Source organism: Herpailurus yagouaroundi, unplaced genomic scaffold (assembly GCF_014898765.1).
Source record: "Herpailurus yagouaroundi ecotype Mexico unplaced genomic scaffold, PumYag 141, whole genome shotgun sequence".
In the NCBI taxonomy this organism is placed as follows: Eukaryota; Metazoa; Chordata; class Mammalia; order Carnivora; family Felidae; genus Herpailurus; species Herpailurus yagouaroundi.
The window spans coordinates 70,103,540-70,131,422 of NW_024412396.1; positions in this window are offsets into that span (position 1 = coordinate 70,103,540).

The window sequence follows — 27,883 nt, forward strand, 5'->3', positions numbered from 1 at the left end:
GCTGAAAACTTAACTGACATTAACAACACCAACCACAGAAGGTCAGATCGAACTTGCAGGGTCAGGCAAATCAGGTGATTGCCTGTTAAAACAGAAATCAATATTGTCCAGGGGATATTAGCAGAATCCAACATCTCACAAAATAAGAGTTAAATATCCAGGGTACCCTCCAAAAGTGCTTGATGTACAAAAACAACACACACACACACACACACACACACACACACACACATCTAACCAATCTCAAAGGGCTAAGACAATCACCAGATTCTGACTCCAAAATCAGCCAGATGTTGGAATTACCAAATTCTTTAAAGCAACTATTGTAAAATCATCCCTGAAGCAAAGATGAACACTCTTTTTAAAAATTTTTTTTTAATGTCTATCTATTTTTGAGAAAGAGACAGACAGAGTGTGAGCAACGGAGGTGCAGAGAGAGGAGGGGACACAGAATCCGAAGCAGGTTCCAGGCTCCGAGCTGTCAGCACAGAGCTCGACACGGGGCTCAAACTCACAGACCGAGAGATCATGACCTGAAGCCGAAGTCGGACGCTTAACCCACTGAGCCACCCAGGCGCCCCAAAGATGAACACTCTTGAAACAAATGTAAAGATAAAAGTTCTGGGGAAGGGACGCCTGGGTGGCTCAGTCGGTTGAGCGTCTGACTTCGGATCAGGTCATGATCTCACAGCTTGTGAGTTCGGGCCCCATGTCAGGCTCTGTGCTGACAACTCGGAGCCTGGAACCTGCTTCGGATTCTGCATCTCCCTCTCTCTCTGCCCCTCCCCTGCTCATGCTCTGTCTCTCTCTCTCTCTCTCTCTGTCAAAAATATACAAACATTAAACAAATTTTTTTTAAGTTCTGAGGAAAAAAATGAAGCAATAAAAAGGTACAAAATGGACATTTAGAACTGAGAAATTCAATACAGAAAATAAAAGAATTCACTGAACAGTCTCAGGCGCAGAATGGAGATAAAATAAGAAACAATTAGCGTACTTAAAGATGGCTAGAAATCACACAGTCCGAAGAACAGAGAGAAAAATTTCAAAATAAGCAGAGACTCAGGGACCCATGGAAAAGTTTTAAGGCTGTGATTTCATGCCATCGGAACCCTAGAAGAAGAGGAATAGGTATGGAAACAAATGTTTGAAGAAACTATGGCTCTAAAGTCACGCTCAATTTTGCGACATTGGTTTCTAGATTCAGGAAGTTCAGCGAAACTGAAGCAAGATAAACGGAAGGAAAACCATGCCGAGAAATATGGCTTAAAGTGCTGAACACGGAACACACACTCAACACCCCCAAAAACAAATAATTCAATTAAAACTGAGCAGAAAACATGAACAGACATCTCTCCAAAGAAGACGTCCAGATGGCCAATAGACGTTTAAAAAAGACGCTCAGCATCACTCACCATCAGGGAAATGCAAATTAAAACTACAGGGAGAAATCACCACACACCTGTCAGAATGGCTAAAATCAACCACACAGGAAACAACAGGTGCTGGCAAAGTTGTGGAGAAAGGGGAACCCTCTTACACTGTTGGTAGGAGGGCAAACTGGTACAGCCACTGTGAAAACTCTATGGCATTTCCTCAAGAAGTTATAAATAGAACTACCCTACAATCCAGCAATCACACTAGCGGGTATTTACCCCCAAAATACAAAACACTAATTCAAAGGGATGCATGCACCTATGTTTATTGGAACACATCTACAGTAGCCAAATTATGGAAACGGGCCAAATGTGTGTGCGTGTACGTGTGTGTGTGGAATCACTAAATCACCCCTGTAATTAATACTACATTGTATGTTACCTAACTGGAATTTAAATCAAAACTTGAAAAAATCGTTAACAAAGCAAGTTCAAAAACAACAAGCCAAACAAAACAAAACAAAACGCTGAAAACTGAAGATAGGTGACCAAACAAACAAACAAAAAGAAAAAAACAACAACAACAACAAAACTCTAGAGCAGTTAGAGAGGGAAATAAGTACATACAAAAAAAATCAAGAGGACTGGATTTTCCATCGGAGATCACAGAGCAACTTTCTTTTTTTTTTAATGTTTATTTTATTATTTTTGAGACAGAGAGAGACAGAGCATGAATGGGGGAGGGGCAGAGAAAGAGGGAGACATAGTATCAGAAGCAGGCTCCAGGCTCCGAGCCATCAGCCCAGAGCCTGACGCGGGGCTCGAACTCACGGACCGTGAGATCATGACCTGAGCTGAAGTCGGACGCTTAACCGACTGAGCCACCCAGGCGCCCCTCACAGAGCAACTTTCAATCTTTAATTTCAAAGGTACAGGGTTCTATATACTTCATTATGTCACACTCAGGAATTATCTTGAAGCTAGAAAGCAATACCACAACATTTCTTACGCGTTGAAAGAAAAGAACTATCTACCTAGGGTTTTCCATCTAAAAAAAAAAAAACACCCATCAGGAATAAAGACGAAATAGAGACATTCCCAGATAAAGGTAAACTAAGAGAAGGTGTCATTGGTAAATCTTTTAAAGGATTGCTAAAGGAAATTGTTTATAGGAACAGCCAAAGATTGATGCTAGAGGAAAACTTGAAGTGCAGAAATGGCAAATATTTTGGTGTATAATACAGTGTTCTTATCCATTTAAATGACTTAAAACACGAATAAATGTTGAACACAGAAATTGTGATGTTATTTCAAGATATAGATGTAATGCACACAGCAAGTCTAAAATAAAGTGGGGAAGGTAAAAGGTTAAATATGATCATAAGTAAAATCTCCAAGTACTTAGTAACTATGTTGTCGGTAAGGGTGTAGGACTTGTCTTTCTGAGAGTATTGTAATATGTGTGATGTGAGATCAAACAAATGAATAATTATTTTGGTATATTTGGCAAGTGGCATTTTCATCACAGGACAAACTACCAAAGAAATTCAGTAAACACCAATCTAATAAAGACCAAAAAGTAGTTGACTGATAAAAATAGGAAACAAAAAGAACTAGACACACAGAAAAAGAAACAGAACATGTAAGAAGGAACCAAACATAAATTATAAAAGAATTAGAACTATGATATTCAAACCTCGAAGGAGAAGTCAAATAGCAGACTCAAATCAGGTGCATTGGTGAGCTGGAGGACAGATGTTATATGACCTGTGTAATCGGCAATAACAACAGTCAACTGAGTCAGAGCAGAGAACATGTCTTCAAATTGCAGGACAGAGGAAGAATCTATCAAGAATTCTATAACCAGCCAAGCTGGCATGCAAGTGTGAAGGTGAAATAAATGCCCTCCAGACAAATAAGAATATACTAGAAACAGAACCTTGTTGAATGAATAACAGGTGCACGTCAGAAAGGTGCATACACACACACACACACACACACACACACACACAGAAACAATGTGGTATTGAAATTTTGAACAATAATATTCAAAATGAGGGCCTTTCTCTTAATCCAGGAGTGAGAAGGAAGAGATATTGCTTTTTATTTTTGAGTGCATTTAATCAAATATAAAAGATGATATAAGCATGGCAATAGGATGGTTAAGTTATAGCTTAGAGAAAAAGGAAATGGAAAATATTTCACCAATCCAATAAAAAGACAGAAAGAAAAAATATTTAAAAACCATAATAAATAGAATACATAAAGTAAGAAATTATAAACAAATCTCAATATGTCAGTAGTCCTAATAAATATAAATGTTTAACTTTCCAAATTAAAAGATAAGTTGTCAAATTGGATGAGAGAGAGAAATATAATCACTTATTAAACTTGGAAGTGAAAGGTTGAGAAAATATATGTTAGGCAAAACGAACCAAAAGAAAGATGGTGTAGCTATTTTAATATTGAGAAAATAAACTGAAGTCCAAAAGTATTACAGGGAACAAGAATGCATCAAGAAGGTATTGCAATTCAGAACGTACATTTATCCAATTATATATCTTGAAATTATATAAAAGAAATGACAAAATTGCAATAAAAAGCTGAAGAATCTAACATCATACCAGGAGAAATTAATATGCCTCTCGCAGTAACTGATGTCTCAGGAACAAAATAATAAAGATCTAGAATATTCAAACAACATGATTACTGAGTGTGATAGAATGAAATATATAGAACCTTGTACCCTCAAAATTAGGGAGGAAGTGTTCATTTTGAGTATGTATGAAGACGGTTCAAAAATCGACCATTTCCTAGACCACAGATCCCCCGTGTTTGCCAGGATGTGGAGCCCAGGAATCTTCCATGCCCTAACAGTTCATGTCTCTATTGAAACAGCCATTTTGGAGAACAATTCGGCAATAGCTAATAAAACTAGAAAAGCATATGCCCTAGGCATCACCACTTCTACTTTTAGAAAATTTCTATTCATTGTACAAGGATTCATACTCAAGAGTCATATTGCAGCACTGTTTGGAATTGCCAAAAATTGGAAATACCCTAAATGTCCATGAACCGGAGGCTGAATAAGTAAATCGAGCCATATTATACAGTGTAATATTACCACGCTGTTAAAGCTGTTAAAATGAATGCACTAGAGCTTAATGAATCAACATGGATTGATCACAAAAACATCCCAGTCCAAATTCCTTTTCCAAAACCTTTGGGGGCCAGATGTGTTTTAGAATTTTTTTTCCATTTCACAGAGACATAGATCTGTATTTTGATAACACCTTCGGCAGAATCTGGGCCAGCAGTATAAAACCAAACATACTAATATTTCTGTAGGAAAAAAAAAAAAACATGAATATTGAGTAGCTGCACATCAGTTCCGGCCATGTTTTGCCACCTCATGGGTTCAGGTGAAGATACATTTTCCTGCCAAATACGTTATGGAGAAAAACTTGGGTTTTCAAGCATTTTGATCTTTAGGCCTCCACTCTGATAACATACATATAAATTTTAAAGCATGCTTAACAACACAACTTCTATGGCAACACGCATATTTAGGCATTCATAAACATTACTCGAGGGACTGATTATCGCCATGTTGAAGAGTGTTTACTTTTGGGGAGAAAAGGAAATGAGATCAGTGAAGACGACCAGGAGAGTTCAACTATATTTGTAGTGTCTTGTTGTTGTTGTTGTTTACACAAAAGATAGGGAGGAGGTCTTTGTACAAACCGAGTTACTAAAAGGAAAAGAAGTATTCAACCAGATGGGAAGAGTAGTAAAGGAGACTCCAGGCAGAGGGAAAAGAATATGAAAGTGTAGGTGTGCAGACGTACAGAACATGACATTGCCCGAGACCACAAGATGACTCTGTGGCTGGGGAACAGGCTCCTTGTTGGATGGGGAAGACGTAGGAGATGAAGGTGGGGATGGACGGGTAGCCACCGCCATCCTGAAGGTGGACGGGAGCCAGGAAATGGTATGACCCAATCTATGATTTCCAACAATCAAACTTGTAGCCAAATCACGCACGGGCTGTAGAGATACAGACCGGAGACAGTGACTGTCACTTAAGTACTTCTGGGCTGCGAACTCTTGTGATACACATCCTCCTTTGGGATCTTCCAAAACTACTCTGACATAGGCCAGAGAAAGCACTATTTCTACCTTTGGAGAGGAGAAAAATCAAATCATCAAGGTCACGTGACCTGCTCAGTGTCATTAAGGGGGAAGAAGTAAGTTCCCATCTTCTGATGGGATCCTTACAATCTTCTGTTTTCTTCTCCAACGGTTGCCATTCCAACAGGAGGGCAAAGGAATAATCAGATATGTTCTTGAAATACTTTTTTTCTGAGTGTCAAGAAACATGGTGTATTCATTTATTGATTTTGCCCAAAAAAGGGACCGACAAGATTCAATGGTTGAAAAGTTTGGATAAGAAACCCTTGAAAGAAGCAAGCTCTTTTGGCAGAGCTTTCCCTGGTAGAAAGAGGGTGACAGCAGCAAAGGACCCTGGGCCGAGCTACTCTGAGCCCCTCATTTTTGCAAAAGGCAAAGCCAGGTGCGGGGGAAAGAGGAGAGGAGGCCAAGGTGGGTTTAGAATCGGGTGTCTTTATTCCGAGTTTTGGGTTCCTTGCCAATTTTCCTCTTGGTCTACAGACGGAAGTCTTAGGAAAAGACCAAGGGTGGAAGAAATATGGATGTATGCGAGGTAAGAAAGTAACAGCAGACACACTGGAAGAAAAGGTGGAATTAAACCTAGGGAGTAAGGACCCCTGCCCCATTTAACAGACTTGGGATCAGAGATTTATAAAACAGATTATGTGTACGCACAAAGATGAACAGAAGCTGTGAGTGGGGTGGAGGACAGATTCAAGCCCAACACGATCCTGAAATGTATCCTCACAGACCTTCTTTGTTTTTTTAAATGTGTTTTATTTATTTTTGAGAGAGAGAGAGAGAGAACAAGCAGGGCAGGGGCAGAGAGAGAGGGAGACAGAGGATCCGAAGAAGGCTCTGTGCTGTCAGCACAGAGCCCGATGCGGGGCTCGAGCTCACGAACCATGCGATGATGACCTGAGCTGAAGTCAGCCCCTCAATCGACTGAGCCACCCAGGCACCCCTCCCAGGCCTTCTTTAAAAGAAAAATACTTTGGAATGCATCTCTCCATTTAAGGATTGGAGATATCTGAAGGATAGACTATATATGTTGAGGAATAAAGGACATGCCGTTACCATTGATTAGATACAGTGATTTTAGATCAATCATGAGCAATTGACAAATTGTGAAGCTTTCATCTCAGCTGCCAGTTTTCCCTTTAAGAGCTGAGGAAGTGAGTGTAATGAACGCCCTGACGGTCAGTTCAGCGCATCGTACCGGAAACGTCCCAGGTGCCATTTTGCATCCCTCCTGAACCCCGTTTTGTCAATCTGCCGGCTTAGCAATGCACCCTCAGAACTGTGCAGGGATGGATGTTAGCAGCTGATATTTATCACCTGTTTCAGGCCAGACACTGTGAAATATAACAGGTGTCTACCAAGGAATCCTTGCCATTCATTCCTTCTTCAGCTCTCTGGAGCCTCACGTGCATCCCCTGTATTGGAGGGAACGGGAGATCAACAGCAGTCCCAGACCACAAAGCACCTGCAGCTCATGAAGGACAAGCCAGTACACAGGAGGAGACATAAGAGGGGCAAATGGAGGCCAACAGGTACTTACCAAGCACCTTCTCACTGCCTGCCGATTCCCATCTCCAGGCCGGCACCACTTTTGTTCTGTTCTTCCTTTCCTTCCTTTTCTGCACTCTCTCCCTGTCCAACCTTTGTGCCTCCTGCCCCCCCACCGCCCAAGCCTGGCTGTAGTGTTGGAAGAGCACCTCAACTCCCTTCTCCTTTGTTGTCTTTAAAGGGAGCCCTGGACACTCTTCTGCTCACTTTGAAGACACCGTGAACAAAAGTGGAGAAAATGAGGATGCCACAAAATGATCCCCAAATTTCCCTCACCACAAAAGCAACCATACTGTTCTCTTTTCTGTGAGTCAGCTGTAGTTTCAGTGCCATATTCTGACATCCATGAATGTCAGAAAGACCGGCAATCTTTTTCATTCGGAGACCTGGAAGGATAATTTAAGTCACACATCCTGAATAATGAAGAGATATTAAGCCTTTCCTCTGGGGAGTATTATAAATAATATTCTTTGTTTATTCAGTTGTACCAAACATGTTCAAACTCTGAAGTTTTAATATCTGCATCGAGCAAAGGTTACTGCAGAGGCATAATATCGAGTTTATATATGAAACAGACACATTGCTAGGTTTGCTAGGTGTAATCCTGTTTCCTGGTGTTGGAGACCTACTCTTTCCTGTCTCTTGCAAGACTTGATGTTTCTTCTTTACCTTCCTCTCCTTCCTTTTCCTCCCCCTCCTCCTCCTCCTCTTCCTCCTTCTCCTCCTCCTTCTTCTTCTCCTTTTCCCTTCTTCTCCTTCTTCTTCTTCTTCTTCCTCTCCTCCTCCCCCCTCCTCCTCCTCCCCCCTTTCCTCCTTCTCCTTCCCTGATTTCACTATCCATTTCTGAGTTGTTACTGTATTAATCTACTCCCTTTAAAAAATGGTGTTGCTGAAAACTCCAGGACGATTGAGATTCTGCATGTCATGTGTTTTGAATGGGGTTGGGTATGAATGTCCTGCATATATGATGTTCTGGATTTCTCCTTCTGATTTTCATATAATAGCATTTTAAGATTTCTGTGACTCTTCTACTAAAAGCAACTGTGTTTAAGAACCCCACTTCTGTGGAGATGAAGACCACAGCAAAGGAAGAAAGAGTGAGAGAACAGTGGAGTTGGAGGGTTCTTTTCGTTATTCTGATCTTTTATCCCCTTGGCAGGGTTATGGGGAAGGGCAAATCTCAGGATGCCCAGGTGTGGTTTGGAATCAGTCCCTAGACACTTTTATTTTTTGGCCTGAAGTCATTCTGAACATTGGGATGTGCCTACTTATTCTGCAATGCCTGTGCTAGCATGCACTGGGGAGAAGGAGGGGGATGGGAAAGGACAAGGGGAGTCCAAGTGAGTGATAGAGCAGTGAGGTCTGGGAGAAACTAAGGAAGTCAAGGCAAGCTGTACCCACAACTGATGTACCTGACCATTACCCAAGTGTGGTTGGGGTTGGGGTCAGTGCCCCCCAAGTCCCAATACGCCTGTGCCTGGACTTCCATAGGCAGAGAGAAAGCCTAGACTTCAGTGACAGAGCATGGGGTTGAAGGATCCAGCCATCAATGTACATCCTTTGGCCGAATTAGAGGGATAATGTAGCTTCTCCAGGACAGTGGCCAAGTGGAACCTCACATTTTTGGGCCTTGCATGAGTTACCATGGGTCTGACAAGTGAGAATCAACAAGGCCCCCTTCCGGTAGACAGAATCACACCCCCCTCCTCAAAGATAGTCATGTCTTATCCTGGAAATCTGTGAATATGGTAGCTTACATGGCAAAGGCGACTTTGCAGATGTGGCTAGATTAATAATCTTGTAATGGGAAGAAGATTCTGGATCACCCAAGTGAGCCCGAAGTAGTGAAAAGGGTTCTTAGTAGGGAAGTAAGAGTATCAGAAGAGGCAGATGATGTGACCGTGGGAGCAGAGGGGACGGAGATGTGGGAGGCAAGCAGGTCAGAGTAATGTCACTGTTGAAAGGGGCCACAGGGCCGGGAAGATGCACATCCTCCCGGAGCCCGAGAGGGGAAGGGACATCGTCTCCCTCAGGATTCCCAGACACGGTGCTGTGCCAATGCCTTTATTTCAGGACTCCTGACCTCCAGAACTGTAAGATAATAGACATGTGCTCTTTCGAGCTAAGTTTGTGGTAATGTGTGACCATAGTCCTAGGAAACTTACGCACCCCTTCTCGGGATTTTTATTCTGAAGGCCCCTTTCTTTGACATGATGGCTGAAAGATGTAGCGGATGCAAAGGATCGGTAGTGTTTTCCTTGACATTTCAATCTCCCTCTCCCTGAAATTGGATTGTCTTCAGGTGGCGTGTCCCACATTGAAACCACCACACACAGCAGGCCTGCCTTACGCCTCTGTCAGACCTCGATTAAGATGATTAACTGGATTCCCAAAATAACACACACCTAGGAAAAGACCCTAAAAATCCTTTGCGCTCACCTCTTACAATCGTCTTGCCTTTTATATCCTTGTGGTCCTCTTCTCCCAACTCTCGGAGCATATTTGCGAAATCTGGAGCACGGAAGCGTTTGCCCACCCCACCCCACCCCCCACAAGCTACGATGGGGGGCAGTATGTGAGGGGAAATAGGAGAGAAACCATCCATTTTGGCTCCGTGCTTAACTATTGGCATCTTGGCTCAAAGCCAATGCATTCAGCTTATAATAATAACTGGCAGGGATCCAGAGCCTTTTAGAAAATAAGAAAGAAAGGCAGAAAGGAATTAAGCAAAGAGGAGAGGAAAAGAAAAAAGAAATCCAAGTGGAAAGAAGAGACCCAGCAAAAGAAGGCCGGCAAAATCATATTGTTGATTTTTTCTTAAAAAAAAAAAAAAAAAAGAAAAGAAAAGAAAAGGAAGAAAAAAACAAACAAACACATAAGACATACTTTCTAAAACCATCTGTTTTAATCATACTCCATGGCCTGTAATTAAATTTAAGTGAACATCTTACCTTTCCTGCCTTCTGAAATCGGAATGTAAACATATTCAGCTTTATGGTGGATATCATAAAAATGAAACAACAAAGCAAAAAAAAAAAAAAAAAAAGCACCAAATGATATGGTCATGAGCATGAATTTTGTCGGTGTGACTCATAGACCAGGGTCATATGTCCAACCTTGCTCTTGCTAAGCTCAGAAAACATGCCACACTGATCGAGGAGCAGAGGCCGTAGGAGAGAAAGCGGTGGCCTGAGCAGTGGACGGGGGTGCAGGGCCGGGGAGGGATGGAAGGACATATGCAAGAATTAAGCGTCCCTGTCAGACACTATGCTAGGCACGCGACACACACACACACGGACAAATAACCCCCGTGGCCATCCGAGAGACAAGGGTTATCTCCGTCTTCCATTTGAGGATGTTGAAGTTCAAAGGGAAGAAGGCCTTTCCCATCACGCCCAACAAATGATGGACGCAGCCCACCTGAGCCCAGGATAAAGCCCTGACTTTTCACCTGTCCTTCCCATCGACACTTGATACAATTTTCAGCCTCACTCTGCTTTTTAGACAAGAGGAGTCCTGCTCGGACAATCAAGCAAGACCACACTCAGATGCTCTGCTGTGCCGAGAAGAACGAAAGACCTGAAAATTCAAAGTCCCTATATGACTTACAGGGTTGGACATAAAAATAAAATACCCACCTCCCTTCCCCCTGGAAGCCCTAAAAACCGCCGACAGCCTAGCAGTTTCCTTAACTGGCTAATGTCATCTGGCAGTGTAGGAGTGTGGCTAAAAGGAACCAGTCATTTCATCTGGAGAAAGGGAGTTAAACAGGCATACGGTGGGGGGTGGGGGTTGCGGAAAGAAAGGAAAAGAGAGAGAGGCAGAGCGAAACAGTGTGAGTGAAAGCTATTTGTAATAACAGCAACATGAATAACAAGACCGACAGAACCTTGCTGGAAGATTCGGAATTTCCATGGATGTAAAGGGTATCAGAGTGTCAGGTGTTTTATACGTCTATGTGATATTGTATTTGGACTTTAACTCCCTAGTGTGGTTTGGCTGGACTAGAGGAGACAGCTCAGGACGTGGATTATTTATTTATTTATTTATTTATTTATTTTGCAGTGAAGGTGCGAAATTTTGTTGGGAAAGGTGACAATAAGAAACCATGGATGCTTGGAGTTGGACATCCATGGGCCATAAACGGGAAGATTCCCAGTTGGGGAGCCAGGGACTTACATCCCAGCCTGACAAGGCACAGATGCCTGGGATGAGTCTGGGAAGGTCACTTCCGCTGTCTGGGCCCCATGCTCCTCACGTTCGGATGATTCACGAACGGCTGAATGTGAATGCACAGGGGGCATGTGCTGCCCACAGAACTGGAAGGGGCGGGCACCACATCCCTCCACGCGCCTCCCCCTGGAAAAGACAGGCGCCCGCGCTGAAAACGAGAACGGCCCGTCTGAAACGTACAGCCTTGAGGAGAGGGTGGAACAAAGCATGACTTAGCGCCGGGCCTGGGCTGGGTTCTTTCTGATCACTCACGGATTCCCACGACTGCCTTGAGAGGTGAACGCTTACCATTTTGTAAACGTAAAGACCGAGGCTCAAAGGGATTAGGTGACTTGTCCAATTTCGAAGAGGCGAGGTGTATCCGCGCTGAGATTCAAACCCAGACCTGAGTCTAAGGTGTCTGTTCTCTGTAACCACAAATCTTGTCTCAACCTGGAAACTAGGGCTGTCTCCACCCTGAGTTGTAGGTCTGAAGGCGAACACCCGTCAGGAAGCCGCCAGCTTCAAAGAAGGAAGGACTAGCAGTCCCGTGGACTTAGGTAGAGCCGGCCAGCCCTGAGAACAAGCGAATCCTCAGCCCGGCCAGCAGCTCCCCTGAGGCCCAGGGTCTGTGGGAGTCTCCCCTCCTTCGCGGCCTCGTCTCCGGCTCTGCTCAGCGACGTACTCGACATTGAGATGCTCTATATCCTTGGTGCTCACAGCGTGGTACTTGGGACCCTCAGCGTCAGCATCAGCTTGGGAGCTTCGGAGAAGTGCAGAATCCCGGGTCCCAGCCCCGACCTAGTGGAGCAGATTCTGCATTTTACCAGCGTCTCAGGGTAAGGCCTGAGCACGTCAGGGGTTGAGAAGCTCTCTGCGCTACAGGTCCTGCCATGCCGACAGAGGCTACTGTCAGAAGGAGAAAGGGAGGGAGAGGGAGACAAGGAAAGGAAGGGGGAAACCCTGAGGAACAGTGAAGAGAGACAGATGACAGAATAAGAGACTATTCCAGAAGTTGGAAAAGCAGAGAAAGGACACAGGGCAAAAAAGCTGGAGGAGGAGGGCAAGGAGAGAGAGAGGCAGAAAAAATAGAAAGTAAAGAGAAAAGACAAGGAGAGAGAAGAAGGAGGGAAGGTAATAAAGGAGGAGGAGACCCTTGCCCAGCGCCCAGCTCTCAAGCAGCCGATGTTAAGACGGGCACCTGGACGCACCGTGTGGCAGGAAGAGGTGGACAGAGACGTGCCAGAAGACGTCCCGGGCTGGTGGTCAAGTGCAGACCGCCTCCCAGCCTCTCCTCCAGTGCCCAGCTTGGTGACTTTTATGCTACTTCGGAACGGCTCATTTGTGCGGCAGATTAATCACTCAAGCAGGTTCTACTGTTAATGAGAAAAATCACCATTATCCATTCCTGCCCCATGCACGCACCCTTTTCTTGGATGTGCCCAGTTATAAATTAGCCATTTCCATTATTAATTTTTCCTGAATGACTCATGCTGCAGGAACTCAGCATCAGCCTGAGTCTGGGAGAGTTCGATTTCTGTGGTCATCCGCTGTCTTGTAGTCCGACCAAAGTTAACCCTACAGATGTGAGCTCGGGGGGGCGGGTGGGGGGAGTGATGGTTCCACAAATCACCATGGAGAAGGGCTCCTTTGTGAAGCCCAGAAGGGGCCTGGGGCGGATGGGGAAGCTGCGATGAGGTTTGAATCTATTTCTCTTCCTGGTTTTACAGGCCAGGTACACAGGTGAGGACACGGCCCCATTAAACCTTCTGGAAGCATACCGGAAAAGGGTTAGTAGACTTCCTCTTATTCACTCACCGAACCAGGCCATCTCATTTTCCTTCCAGCTTCAGGACCGGGAGGGACATTGGGACAAAGGAAAGGACGGGCCTCAGGTCCGTTCGTCCACTTGGAGTCAAAAGCTTGGAAAGATTGTTGATCCACTTTGCATTCAGGTGTCTGATGAGACAAGTGATATTCACCAACAACCTTGTTGCAAGAACTGGGAATAATTCAAGTCTTCACTAAATTAAAAAAAAAAAAAAAAACTTGCCAAACTGAGTTACAAAATTGAGTTAATGGAGCGCCTGGGTGGCTCAGCTGGGTGAACGTCTGACTTCAGCTCAGCTCATGATTTTGTGGGGCTCTGTGCTGTCAGAGCAGAGCCTGCTTGGGATCCTCTGTCCCCCTCTCTCTCTGCCCCTCCCCTGCTGTCTCTCTCTCTCTTTCTGTCTCTGTCAAAATAAATAAATAAACTTTTAAAAAAATTGAGTTAATAACTATTGGGGTATTAAGACTGTCCTAAAAGAAATGTTATTAAAAATATTGGAAGTAGGTTTGCCATATAGAAATCAAGGGTTTCTCGTGTCCTAATGCAAGATTCTGGGATGTGAGATCCGTCTGTTTATTTTTTAAAAATTTTTTAATATAGGTTTATTTTTGAAAGACAGAGAGAAAGAGCATGAGCAGGACAGGGCAGAGAGAAGGGAAGACACAGAATCCGAAGCAGGATGCAGGCTCTGAGCTGTCTGCATAGAGCCTGATGTGGGCCTCAAACTCACAAACCATGAGATCGTGACCTGAGCCAATGTCGGCTGCTTAACTGACGGAGCCACCCAGGCGCCCTTAGAGGTTTGCCTGTTTAAAATATTATAATATACAGAGGGGTGCCTGGGTGGCTCCGTTGGCTGAGCGTCCGACTTTGGCTCAGGTCATGATCTCGCAGTTCGTGGGTTTGAGCCCCGCATCAGGCTCTGTGCTGACTGCTCAGAGCCCGGAGCCTGCTTCTGATTCTGTGTCTCCCTCTCTCTTTGCCCCTCTCCACTCACACTCTGTCTCTCTCTCTGTCTCTGTCTCTCTCTCTCTCTCTCAAAAATAAACATTAACCATTTTCTAAAAATATATGAAAATATAGAGATAGGAATAACTTAGAAAATTGTCAAAGTCCTGCTTACTTTCAGTTCTCAAGCAGCGAAGATTCCAGAAGAACTGAAGGCCCGAAGCAGGCTCCCTGCGGTCTTCACTTTTGTGCCGGCTCTGCTAATGGGTTGCAAGGAGATGCAGGGCGCAGGCTTGAAGCGTTCACATTCAGATTTTAGTTCGGGTAAAGATGTGTGTCTGCTGCACAAAGTATGTTGAGAATGGAGCCTTCTGGGGATACCCTGGCCCCCGCAGTAGATCTACTTCCTACCCTTCTCTGTGAACCCACCTTCCGGCTCTCTTCCTGCACCCACATTGGTGTGGACCGAACATTCCTGCCCCTCCAAAATTCTTCCCTTGAAAATACCTCCCACCTGAGGGCCTTTGGAGGTGGAGCCTTTGGGAGGTGGTCAGGTCCTACGGGTGGAGCTCTCCTGAATGCGATTGCTGCCCTTACAGAGGGGCCCCCAGAGCCTTCCTGCCCAAGTGAAGACACAAGGAGAGGCCACCAGTCTTCGCCTTAGAAGACGGTCCTGCCAGCAACACCGGACTGGCACCCTGACCATGAGAAGTAAGTACCCGTTGTTCACAAGTCAGCCAGGCCCTGGAATTCTATTTTGGTGGCCCAAAGGGGATAAGGACACAATGAGCTCATCTCTGCCTTCCAGGCCTCCTGACCTTTACAATTCTGTTCCCCACCTCGAAGTGCCTTTATCTTTTCCTCCTTGGCAAACTTCAATCAGTCCATCAAGATCCAGCATAAACATTACCTTCTCTGAATGGGGTCGGTTCCTTCCACTCATACATATGAATGGGGTTCCCTGGGGCTAGGGGCTGTGCCCTTGGCTGGGGAAAGGCCAAGGTCTTTTGGCCTGGCTCAGACCACTGTGGGCATCTCTGTGCACAGAGGAAAACCCAGGGTCAGTCCCCAGGGCTCTCTTTGTTTAGCTCAGATCCCTTTGAAGGGAAAACATGTCTCCTCCTATCTATTTCCTTCAGGGTCGGAATAATACAGGGCACAGTGGTCTGTATTTCTTAATACTGTGGAAATATCTGCTGTATTAACAACTTTCAAATCACTTGTGTCTCTTCCAATCAAGTTAGCTTGGCTTTTGTGTATTTGTTTCCTTATCTGGTTTTGTTTGTAAAGGGAAGGCTGAGCCAGGTATCCATTACAGACACCATTTCAGGGGTAAAAGGACCTTCACCCAACATTTTTAATCCCAATACTGTTGTGCGCATATTAATGTACAATCAACAGGAACAAATTTATCTGCTGTCTATGTTCTTCAAGATAACACAGATGAGGTGATTTGGAGTGTGGGGGGGGGGGGGTGGGAATCCTGCAAAAGAGGATCATTCCCCCAGCTCCTGGACCTCCTGTCCATTCGATTCCAAAGGTCAAATGCTAGTCACAATTATTTGGCCATAAATTGAGAGCTCTCCCCTTGAAAGCTGTCATTCCAGCGGTGTTTTGTGCGTGTTGCATAGTGTGAGATCCCAGATAGATCACATTTTCACACTTACCCATCTGCCACCGCCTGCCTCAAAGAGCCACTCAGTCATACTCTTTAGAGTCCTGGCGGCTGCAAGAATGTATTTTGAAAATGAAGCAGGAACAAAAGATGACCGAGCCCCCTCCCCAGCCTCCCCCCAGGCAGGGTCAGAGGCAGAGCAAGGCCATGAGCTTTGGTCCCTGGCTGCCCTCCCCCTCCTCTCCATGGTACACGCCCCCCACCCCCACCCCCAGCCTGAGGATCATTTGGAAAAGTAAAAATAAAAACCCTTTGCTCCCACCCGGTTGCAGCGGAATCCATTCAGAGACTCTCAGAAAGAAGCCTGAGTGCCTCGGGTGCCTCACATGAACCGTCACTTTTTTGGTTTCCATTTGGTTTCAGCAATTATGCCTGTGACACTGAAACACAGCAGCTTGAAACCATGCCTGCTTTGTTCTCCCCAACAGGCAAGCGGTTCGGAGATGTTCTAGGAGGGGACCCAGGTTTCCGAGGAAGGGCAGAGGGAACACACAGCCCTCAGAAGGCAGCGGACAGGGGAAGGCAGGGGATTCAAGCCTGATGGTGACATCCAGAAACCAACGACGAGGACGCAAGGATCGCTGTGACTTCTCCGAACCATCGTGCCGGAACAGGAGGCAACTGTCCTTTGTACCTTGGGCTGAAATTACCTCTTATCCTAAATCAGAATCCACAGCCTGGCTGGTTGGCGTGTCCTTTCCTTTTCTTCTTTTTTTCTCTCTCCTTCGTTAGTTCAGTTAATGCTAAAGCAGATAAATAGGGAACCGGCAAACAAGACCTCGCTGGGGCTCGCTCCCTCTTCTGTGCTGCTGTCGGAAGTTTTGACTCATGCAGAAAGAACACAGGCTTGAGGCTCAGAGGTGGGTCCCAACCCTCACCCCGTCTTCCACAAAGAAGCTGTGTGACCCAGGGCAAGTTGACTGCCCTTCCACGGCTGCTTTTTATTTGTTCATTAGTAAAATGGAGGTAATAAAGCTGCCTTCCTAGGGTTGTTGAGCTGATTAATGAGAGATCAGTAAAGTGTGTTTAGCACGGTCCCTCTCTCGGCGTAACCCTGCAGAAAGTGGATCTTGTTTTCATCTGCATTATCTCCACTCACACAGAAAATAAAGGCCATCCTGGCTCCAGTGTCTTCAATTTATTTAATTGAACATCAAAGGAGGGACGCGGCTAAAATACACACCCTGACTACCCACCATTATTCCTCCCTCCCAGACCGGAAGAGAACTAACAGAAGAACGGCCACCTTCTCTCAGACCACCCCTTCCTAGGCTGGCCTGGTCTGTTTTCCTGCCTCACCTGCCCTCTGGCTTCCCTGCCCACTCGGTCTGTTGGGAGACACTGTTGGAAGATCAGAGGGCGAGAGGATGGGAGGAGGGAGAGCACATCTCCCCGACCCGTCCCTCGACATCTCCAGCACTTGTGTGTCTCCTGCCGGTTCTGGTTCCAGTGGGTGGCCTTCCCTGGGCAGCCCCTGCTGTGGGTCCCCTTTATCTAAAAAGCCTTCTCCACTGCCTATCACATGTGCTACAAACTGGCATATTAAACATCATCCTTGTGAGATGTCTAACGTGGGTTCTGTTTTCTTGACTAGACCTTAAATTCCACTGGAAAGAAACATGTGCGCTTGAAACTGTCATGAGCCACAGGAAACTCTACAGATGGGATGCTTCTCCCTCCTAAGCCATGTGATGTGCATTTCGGCTACATGATCATTTTTCACTTGGGTCTGCACATTGGCTTGGGACTTACCACCAGTTGAGAAATCCCAGAACTCTAGAAAAATTCAACCTGGGGCTGGAGGTGTGTACATGACCCAATGGGTCTAATGAGAGTACGTACTGAATCTTGGATCCAGTGCGACTGGGTTTGCTGAGCTCTTAGGTGGTCTGTGGGTAGGTTGTGTATCTCTAGCAGAGCCCACTGTCCCTCTGGACCCTTTGTGAAAGCCTTCCATGCGTGTGATAGAGTGGCAATCACACTGGGGAGTGAGGCCGAATATTTAGCCCCATGGCACAGAGTGGGAGGTTAAGCATTAGATGGACTGGATTTGGGTCCAGTTGTGCTGCAACTTGTCCGTTGGCCTTGGACAAGTCATTGTCCAGTTCAGAAGGAGCAGATTGATAGAACAAGAAGAAGGGAAGAAACTTCAGATGCCCAAGAAGTACCATGAATTGGTCACCGGCCCTTGTTTTGCTGTTGGATCACAGTTTTAGGACTGTGTTTGTGACTCAGATTTCTTGGGGCAACACTTCATTACCATCCTGTCCAGCTGTAGAAATCCCAGGACGTGACCGGGACATTTTTGCAGTACGCATAGTTGCATGGTGTCTACAAAGGTGGAGCCTGACCCTCAGAAGGGAGAGGGGACAGACTCACGGAGCCGCAGAGGAAGGAAATGAACCCGGAGGTGTCTACCTTTGAGTGTCAGCATCTTTTTATGGCCTCAAATCCCAGCTTGCAAACAAGGACACTGCCCGGTTCCTAGAAAGTAGAAAGTATCCAGTCAATCTTTGCCAAGGGTAGGTAAAACTATTCACTGGTAAAAAAAAAAAAAAAAAGAGAGAGAGAGAGAGAAAGAATGAGAGAAAGAAAGAGGAAGAAAGAAAGAAAGAGAAGAAAGGAAGGAAGGAGGGAAGAAAGAAAGCAAGAAGGAGAAAGAAAGAAAGAAAAAGAAAGAAAGAGAAAGGAAAGAAAGAAAGAAAGAAAGAAAGAAAGAAAGAAAGAAAGAAAGAAAGAAGGAAAAAGGTACAAGACCTCATCTAACCCCATTGTTCTCCGGCTGAGGGAGTCCGACACCATTTGCGGGTCCCTCTTTTACTGAACACTATTTGGGGCAAGTGGTACTCCCTTGAAAGGCTAGCGGAGCACTTAAGCATGCCAACTTTAGCTGACATGAATGGCCAGCAGTGTGGCTTTGGGCAAATCAGTTGATTTGCACACGGTAGAGTCTTCGACACTGGAACGTGAGCCTAGAGGGACCTGATCAGATTTGCTGGGAACGTTTAGCGTCAAAGATCACATGCTCGTTATCTTAAAGTAAATGTTAAATAAATAATATCTTACAGTTATTTTAAAGGGTAGATATGACACATGGAGACAGGTCACGGATATCACCCTTTTGCAATTACAGTCTGAGGCAGAATCCAGTGACTAGTCCCCCAGTTTCCTCCTCCCTTCAGGAAGAGTCTTTTCCAGCTAAGAGTAAAGATGGCACGTTTACATTTTAAGGGCTGACAGATCTGAGAGAGAATGGAAGGAAGAGAAAGAGCCACATGGGCAGAAGACGTAAGACAAGGTACTTCTCTTTGTTTATTGCACGGAGCTGTGTTTAAAGAGAACGGCCCTGTGTGGAGCGGGAATTAGAATGGGGGTGGACACAAAGGCCCGATTGTAAGCCTTTTGGGAGACCATAACCAGATCCCTCTTCACAGATTGCAAGAAAATTGAGTACATGATGGAAATTGTTTTTATTACTCTTGTATTTTAAACTTCTTGCACATAACAGGCCTCCACGAGTGAACGATGCGTGCCCAGTGCAAATAGGGTGCTAGTTATAACCCATCATTTTCATGTTTAATAATGATCATTGCACACCTTTGGTTTCGTGCCAGAGGATGGAGAACCACTTACCCCAAAGACTAGCAGTTTTTTCATTTATCTTTTGTCCAGACAGAGAACAGACAGGTCCATTGATATAACGAGAAATCCTTCCGTGGCTAGAGATTAATGGCGATGGTCTCATCCAGCCTAAAAAAGCAAACAGGGCCTTCTACTGAAGCCCCCCAACTATGGTTATGCACTGAGTGGTCCTCAGCCGGCTGGGTCAGCTTAAGGGATGGGACAGAAAAGTAGAATTTTGAAGAAATACATTTCAGTAAACAACATCTGGACAAAGCAAAGAAGAAACGGGAAGGCAGCCGGGTAACACCCATGCGGTGACAGATTGCATCTTTAATAAGCAGGCACTTAATTAGACAAGTAATTTGTAAGAGACGTTAATGGAATGTGAGTATTCAACTTTGACCAATACACTTGCCTCAAAGTCTGGGCTCTGTCACATACTGAGGTTCATGTTCCAAACCTGATGATGTCCCCTGTCCATGAACAATTAGCGTGTACTCATCACTGTGCGGGTTACAAGAATAGTAGAGGATATTTGTAGGCACTTTAGCGTTTACATCTGTCCACTTTCATGTCCCCAGCAGAAAGCTGATCAAGAGATGAAAACAGACCCTGGGGACTGGGGGAGGGGAGGGTTCCTCACCCACAGTCACGGTACGTGCGGTTGGGAGACACATCACAGCCTTACCCCCAAGGAATTCCTAAATGCTGCCTCAAAAGGACCCCGAGATCCCTTGTCAGTCGAGGGACAACATGAATTGCCGACACGAAGGAAATGGAACAAAACCCATGCTGTGCTGAAATTAGAAGCCACAGGTCAGGACAGGAAGCTGGGTGGTGGTCAGCATTCACCGGGGACATGACTGGGGTCCACGTGGTGGAGAATGTCACCCTTGCTCTGCCCGTGGCTAGGCTAAGGCAGGGCAACTCCAGCCAAGCAGTAGTGCTCAACCTTGGTTACACAGGGCATTGTGACTTTCAAGAACACTGAGGCCAGTACCCCACCCCAGACCAAGTTGATGACAAACTCAGCCACTGCGTCCAGACTTTGTGTGTGTTTTGTTTGTTCACTGGTTTCCCCAGGTGACTCTAAGGTGCATGGAAGATTGAAAACCATCCAGTGAAAGTATCTAAGAGCATCTCCATGGTGCAGAGGCAGGAAAGGAACTGTAGGATCAGCCAGACCCAGTTCCATGTTCCATACTTACAGGAACTTTTTTTTTCTTAATTTTGCTTGTGATACAAGGTAAAAAACTTTAGGCAAGTCTGTCTGAGCCTTATTTTCCTCATGTGTAACACTAAAATAAGATTTTCTGCTCAAGGGTTTTGCGAGGACCGATTAGATATAATATACAAAATTCCAAGACCTGTGATGTCGCTCAATCTACCCAAGAGTGCTAGGGAGGGGCATAAGCCACCAGGTTTGTGTTAGGAAAATTGTCCAGTTGCCCCTCCTGGGAAATGGGATGGTAGGCGGAGACTGGAGAGAGTACTCACTGTGCTCTGAGAGGCGTTTGGGCTGCAGCTTGACTCAAACAATTTGCTATTTACAAAGATTGGCCTTGTATGAAAATGAACAGTCTGGTTCACCAGACAAGGACACTTGGGTATCTACAGAGAGGCTCCTTCTGAGTCAGGGGCCTCACAAACGTCATGGATGAATTCTAAGAGGTTGGAGAGAAAAGCCAGGGAGGAAGTCCGGAGACAGCACATGCTCTAGTGCGAACATGACGGGGGTTGCGTGAGCTTCCTGTGGCCGCTAACAAATCCCTGCAAACTTAGTGGCCTACAACAATGCAAATTTATTCTCTTACATTTCTGGAGGTCGCAAGTCTTAAAATCATGGTGTCACAGGACCACATTAATTCTGGAGGCTCTATTGCACAATCCATCCCCTTGACCTTTCCGACTTCTAGAGGCCGCCCATTCCTTCATGCAAGGTCCGCTTCCGGAAATTGCATCGCTTTGACCTCTGACCCCCGCTTCCAATGTCTCACCACCTCTCTTGTAAGGACTGCTGTGATTACACCGGACCTACTGGATAATAAAAGGTAATCTCCCCATCTGAGTTTCTTAATTTAATCACATCTGCGCTGTCCCTTTTCCTATGTAAGGTAACATTTTTACTTACGAGCTTCAGGAATTAGGAGGTGGACACCTCTGGGTACCTTTATTGTGTTTACCTCAGTGGTGATCCTTTGAAGGCACAATCTGCAATAAAATGGAAGACAATAGGGTCAGAACGCTAAAGATTAAGAAGAAAAATTGTAAAAGGAAATGAACTCCTTTCTGTTGGCTATGTTTGTGCCTTTCTCTTTAAAATAACTCAGTCAGGGGCGCCTGGGTGGCGCAGTCGGTTAAGCGTCCGACTTCAGCCAGGTCACGATCTCGCGGTCCGCGAGTTCGAGCCCCGCGTCGGGCTCTGGGCTGACGGCTCGGAGCCTGGAGCCTGTTTCCGATTCTGTGTCTCCCTCTCTCTCTGCCCCTCCCCCGTTCATGCTCTGTCTCTCTCTGTCCCAAAAATAAATAAAAACGTTGAAAGAAAAAAAAATTAAATAAAATAAAATAACTCCGTGGGAAAATGTAAGTCAAAGTCTCCTCTGCAATGACTGATGGGATGATTGTATTTCTTCTTCATTTATTTAATGTTCTAAATCCCACCTTTCCTTCCTTTCTTCCCTCCTTCCTATCCTCTTCCCTCCTCCCTTCTCTCCTTCCTTACTCCTTCCTTTGTCCATCCTCCCTCTTTCCTTCCTCCTCCCTCCTTCCCTGCTTCCTTCCTTCCTTCCTTCCTTCCTTCCTTCCTTCCTTCCTTCTTTTATGCTTTCATTGGGCTCTGATTTCAAGGCTTCCAAATAATACACCAATAGTTATGTGACAGGCCCTGAAATAACAGTCTCATTTTCCAGTAACATAAATGTTTTTAAAACTCCATGAATCCTCCTTTTACTTGCATTAAACAAGAAAATAAAAGTATGAATTTTATCTTTTTTTTATTTCTTATCCTTCCTGGTCCCTGATTTTTGAAGTTCACTTTCATGTAGTTTTAAAGGGTTTATTTATTTTTTTCTGTTGGAAATTATCTCTTACATTTATTAAATAACTAGGAATTGCAAAATACCATTAGCTTGCTTTAGTGAGTTTGTGTACCTGTGTGCATGCATTTTGAGTCAGGAAACAATTATCTTCACACAGTACTCTGGTGAATCCCCATGCTTGAGTTTCATGTTTTTCTACTTCTAAAATAATTTACTAAAGAAAATAGGACACTGTTTGTTTTTGGTTTTTTTTCCTGTAATCCAAAAAAGGATGGGAATGTGGCAATGGAGCACATCCTGTCATTTTATATCTTGTAAATTTTAAGGCAAGTATGTAGTCACTTGAATATGCACAATGTCCTTCTTTATAGCAAGACTCCTCTGAGGTGACAGTGCTTTTTGTCTGTTTGTGGGTGGCTTAGGGATTTCCATTCTTTGATTTTTTTAATTTTTTAATTTTTTAAATTTTTTGATTTTTCAATTTTTTAATTTTTAATATTTTTATTTTTGAGAGAGAGAGACAGAGCGTGAGCAGGGGAGGGGCAGAGAAAGAAAGAAACAGAATTTGAAGCGGGGGCCAGGCTCTGAGCTGTCAGCACAGAGCCCAATGTGGGGCTCGAACTCACAGACCGCGAGATCATGACCTGGGTCAAAATCAGATGCTTAGCCAACTAAGTTCTTTTCAAGGGAGAGGGAAGGGATCCGTAGGTGCTGGGAGCACAGGGTTATTTAAACAAATGTGAGTTTCTCCATTAGGATGCACACACAGAGCGAGGGAGCCCACACTTAGCCATGGAAATGAAGGTGGTCTGGAGTCATTGATCTCGCATATGAGGTCTTACAGAATACACCACCCCCAGAATCTCACAAACAAACAAACAAACAAACAATCGAAATGAGTATGGTCTAAAAACAAGTCATGAAGTGAAATAGCAGAAGACAGGAAATAACAGAGGACAAAAGAAATAGGTGATACATTCTAATTATTGGCAGAAACAAAAGAAAAATCTGGCGGAAGCTTTCGTATCTACGGATTTAAGACCGATAGGCAAATCAAAAGGGATGAACAATAATGTGACAATACCACAAGGTTTTCCTTTTATTTAAAACAAGTTTATTTTCACTTAACAACGTTACCTAAAAAAGATTCATTTGTCAACTCTTTGGGTTGAGGTTTTTTTATGTTGTGTATGCCTTGGCTGAACAGATTTCTGTATGTTATTTCTTGCACAAATCACACCTACTTTTCATTGCCAGTATTTTTTTTTTACTTTAATTTCTTTTAAGTAGAGGGAAAAATTAATTTGACAATAAAGCTGAATGTAGGATCTTCCTCCTACTTTATAAATGCTTTCATTCTTTTATATTTGTCTTACCTACACTTAATTACCTGATGGGAACAGGAGAGCAGAAGCCCACCAGGCAGGGGCTTTACTCAACTGCACTGGTCACCAGTCTGTACATTTTACAAAAAAAAAAAAAAAAAAAAAAAAAAAAAAAAAAATTAGGGGCAACTGGGTGGCTCAGTCGGTTAAGCATGTTTGACTCAGGTCATGACCTCACAGTCCGTGAGTTGGAGCCCTGCATCAGGCTCTGTGCTGACAACTCAGAGCTTGGAACCTGCTTTGCATTCTGTGTCTCCCTCTCTCTCCGCCCCTCCCCTGCCCATGCTCTGTCCCTCCCTCTCTTTCAAAATAAATAAACAGATTCTGTGTCTCCACCCCCCCCATCTCTTTGCCCCTCTCCCATTTGCTCTGTCTCTCTCTCTCAAAAATTAATAAAAACATTAAAAAAATTTGTTTAAAGGATTCCTCATTGTTTTGTTTTGTTTTGTTTTTAAGAAATATGTAATGAATTACATAGAAGTAAAAGGATATGTCAGGGGGTTGCTTTAGATCACTTCAGTTAAGCCAAGCACAGAGGACTCGATGAAGTAAATGTGGTAAATTTTTGATAACTATTGAATCTGGCTGTGGGGACATCACAAGTTCATTGAACTATCACCAACTATTGGTATGTTTGCATGTTTTCACAAAGAAAAAGTTGGAGGGACCCAGCTAACGTGGTGCTCAGATGGAAATGTATACCATAAAGCATTTATTAGAAAACAAGGAAGACCTAAAATAAATGAGTTGAGGGGAGGCTGGCTGGCTCAGTCATAGGAGCATGCAACTCTTGATCTCAGGCTCGTGAGTTTGAGCCCCATGGTGGGTGTAGAGGTTACTTAAAATTAAAATCTTAAAAACATAAAAATTAAATGAGCTGAGTGTTCAACTGCCCTAGGATTTTTGGTCAGCTTTATTAAAATTCACCATTTAAGAGTATAAATCGGTAAGTTTTAAGAAAATGCACAAAACTGAGTAACCACCGCCAAAATCATGACACTGAATATGGAAGATTCGATATTGAAATGTGTCAGTTGTCACCCACTTAATCTATACATTTATCGTTGAATGCAAGCCTAGTTGCATTTTTCAGGATCTTGATTTAAAACTTCATACAGATAAGTAAATGTGCAAAATAGATCACTTAAATTCAAGAACTAAAAATAAATTTTAAGTATGGGTGAATTTCTCTACAAGATATCAAGATGTATTATAAGTTATGGAAATTAAAATGATAAACGCAAAACAGAGCATCGGACATAACAATGAGTGTGGAAACACACAATTGCCTCCGTGGAACTGAGCGTGTGATGGAGGAAGGATGATGGATTGGTGTTGGTGTATGTGGCAGGAACACTGCCAGATATTTGCCAGATATTGACTTTTCTCCTGGTCACCCGGGAAGTCAGCATTCTCCATTACCCCTTGTGTCCCAGAATGAGTTAATGGAATATAGATGAAAGTGACATATGGCCTTTGCAGGCCTGGTCCCTAAAATGTCCCAAGTGGTTATTCACATTTGCTTTACCCTGTAGGATGGGAAGGGAAGGACTCCCAGATGGTGGAAGCTCAAAATGGAATGAACCAGATCTCTGTGACTTTGCATAGGGAAGAGCTTCCAGGGTGAGCACGCTGACCTATGTTGACTTGTGAGTAGAACCTGAGTTTCATAAGTCAAAGAGGAACAAGGATTATTACAACAGTTAACATTTAACCCCTAATTAATACAGCAGGGGAAACAACCAGCAATTTAATGTATGGCTTGGGGGGAATGGTTGCCCATTATAAAGGAAACAAAAAAGTACAACATAATTAGTACTCTGCTTCCTACCAGAGAAAAAAATAAATTCCAGAAGGAATAAATACCCAATCATTAAAAAATATACCTGAAAGTCTAATAGGAGAATGTTTTGTGACTTTGTAATTAAGACTTTCTTAAACAAAATGCACAACCAAGTAAAACAAGACTTAAAACTTGCAATTCAACCGTGGGAAAAAAATCCTGAAAAGAAATTTCATGCCAAAAATCGTAATGAACAGAGCGTGAGATACAATCAACACTAGACAACATTTGCCACCTAGAAAACAGTACAAAAATGAAAGCTGAAAAGTCAAACCATGGAAAGGAAAATAAGTTAAAGTTAAGAGCAGAAGAGGAAATTCAAACGACTGCACATTTACGAAAGGAGGCTCAACTTCTATTAACAACCAGGAAATGCAAATTAAACAACACGAGAGACCGTTTATCCTGTGTTAGATGGGCAAAGATTACACAGTCTGATCATCGCGGTGTTGGAGACATCTTGGAGTATGATTCAGCGCTCTCTGGGGGCAGTGTGCATGCATCAATGACCAGGCAATACCACCTGTAAGTGTGTAGGAGGGCAGCGCTGCAGGGATGGAGTTAGGTGGATGAAAATCCCAAATGTAGTCATTTTTTATTTTCAGATTGGCCATTCCTTGTTCTGATCCGTGATGACATTTTTATTCTGGAATCTGAAAATTCAATACTTTCCCTGTGCTACGACATTCTGATCTGATATTCTTGCACCGCATTCTAATGAAAGGACTAGAAGACAGAAACGTGGGGTCTTCTCATCTTGTATCTGCTGCTTACTACAGACATAAGAAATTGAGCAAATCATGCGGGCGTTCTGGACCCTCGTTCTCTCGTCTCGAAAATGGGGTGATAATACCAACTGCAAAGTTTCCTTGGGAAGATCGCATAGGATGGCATGATCTCTCCGTTGTCCGAAGTAGTGCTTTTCGGACTTTGAGGTGCATACGAATCCCATGGGGATCTTGTTGAAATCAACACACTGATTCGTTGTACCTGGCGTTGAACCTGGATTCCTCATACCCATGGTGCTGGGCCTCACGTAGCAAGATGTAAGATATCAAGAGGACAGTATCACATCCAGAGATATACTTAGGAAATTCTAAGGATATACAGGTTTCTCTCTTCCCGATAGCACCGATCTGCTCACCATGCACGGGTACCCTTCAGGGGGATGTATAGTGTGCACAACAGAAGCCAAGAAAAATGGATGAACAGAAGAAATCCCTAGAATGGGACTTAGAGACGTCCATGATACAAATCCTTCTCACCTGGTCAGACTCCGAGAACTCAGAGCAGAGAGTAACAAATTCTCCATGCGCTGAACAGATTTTATTGTTTAATAACCAAGCACTTAATTAAAAATAAGTAATTCGTAAGAGTGATTAATATTGGGTGACGAAGTAAGTTTGCTCAACACTCTTGGCATTTAAATAGAGGTTGAAAATCAGAATCTCTCCCTTCAAAAATATTTCTGTAAGAAATGAGTCTCATTTGAGCAAATGTATGTTTTACTTAGTTTGAAGACAAATATAATCCCCAAACTGGAAATTACGATTATTTTAGGCTACTCGTAAACACACCCTTAAACAGAATGCATCTAAGCATTTACATATTCAGTCAACAAATATTTAGGGTCTACTATGCCCCAGCCACTCTGTTGCACACGAGTTATCATGTGGCAAAGAATAGCCATGGCACATACCACTGCCCTCAAAACCTGACAGTCTAGTGGCTCAGAGAGTCATATTTGACTTAAGTATTAAGGAGAAAAGTAGAGGAAACAAAACAGGGCAATCAAACACAGTGACAAGGGAGGAGTGGCTGCTTGATCAAGAAGGCCTGCCACAGAAGGTACTCTTCATGGGGACCCCTGAAGAATGGGGGATAGAGCCTTCTAGGTAGAAGCACATCCTGGAAAAGATCAACAAGGCCAGAACCTGCTAAGTCGTTTAGACATTAGGGAAGAAAGAGGTGAGTAGCATTGCATGAACTCGGAGAAGTGCATATGCAGAGGCCAATTTCTGTATCCTACAGTTCTTGGGTACCATGGTGAGGACTCAGGATTTTATTCGATGGGAAGCCATTGGAAAGTTTTCTTTTTCTAATGATTTGCAGATTTCCAATCTACCCTAGCTCCCTGAGGAGGATGAGTCAGTCAGGGGCCAATCGTGGAAGCAGAAAGACCAGTTGGTAGACTGTTGCTGGGAGCCCAGCA